This window comes from Octopus bimaculoides, chromosome 16, assembly GCF_001194135.2.
Source record: "Octopus bimaculoides isolate UCB-OBI-ISO-001 chromosome 16, ASM119413v2, whole genome shotgun sequence".
Lineage (NCBI taxonomy): Eukaryota > Metazoa > Mollusca > Cephalopoda > Octopoda > Octopodidae > Octopus > Octopus bimaculoides.
Genome location: NC_068996.1, coordinates 44,064,890 through 44,065,781, shown reverse-complemented (window position 1 = coordinate 44,065,781; position 892 = coordinate 44,064,890).

Genomic DNA, 892 nt, shown 5'->3' with positions numbered 1-892 from the left:
TGGGATTTTCGAGCGGGATCGTTGCTGGTGCCCCTGGGCTGGCTCTTGTGCGGGTGACACATGAGGTTTCTCGAGCGAGATGAGCGTGGCCTTTGCCAGTACCGCCTGACTGGCCTTCGTGCGGGTGACACGTAAAAGCACCCACTACACTCTCTGAGTGGTTGGCGTTAGGAAGGGCATCCAGCTGTAGAAACACTGCCAAATTAGATTGGAGCCTGGTGTTGCCATCCAGTTTCACCAGTCCTCAGTCAAATCGTCCAACCCATGCTAGCATGGAAGGCGGGCGTTAAACGATGATGATGATGATGATGATGATGATAGACACACACACACACAATACATACACACAATACGCAGGCATTGTTATGTGGTTAGAAGTTTGCTTTCCAGTTATGCGATCTTAGGTTCAGTCCTACTTTGTAGCACTTTGGGCTGCTGTAGCCCCCAGAACAACCAAAGCCTTGTGAGTGGATTTGGTAGAAAGAAACTGAAAGATGCCTGTTCTGTGTGTGTATGTGTGTACATGTATATGTGTATAATATATATATATATATATAACTGGGCCTGACGGACTGGAAGAGTGGGAGTAGCAGGGAACTGTATCAGATACTGTATACATGTATGTATGTGTGTGTATATATATATATATATATATATATAATTGAGCGTGGCCGTTGCCAGTACCGCCTGACTGGCCCTCGTGCGGGTGACACGTAAATCACCCACTACACTCTCTGAGTGGTTGGCGTTAGGAAGGGCATCCAGCTGTAGAAACTCTGCCAAATCAGATTGGAGCCTGGTGTTGCCATCCGGTTTCACCAGTCCTCAGTCAACCCATGCTAGCATGGAAAGCAGACATTAAACGATGATGATGATGATGATGATGATATAT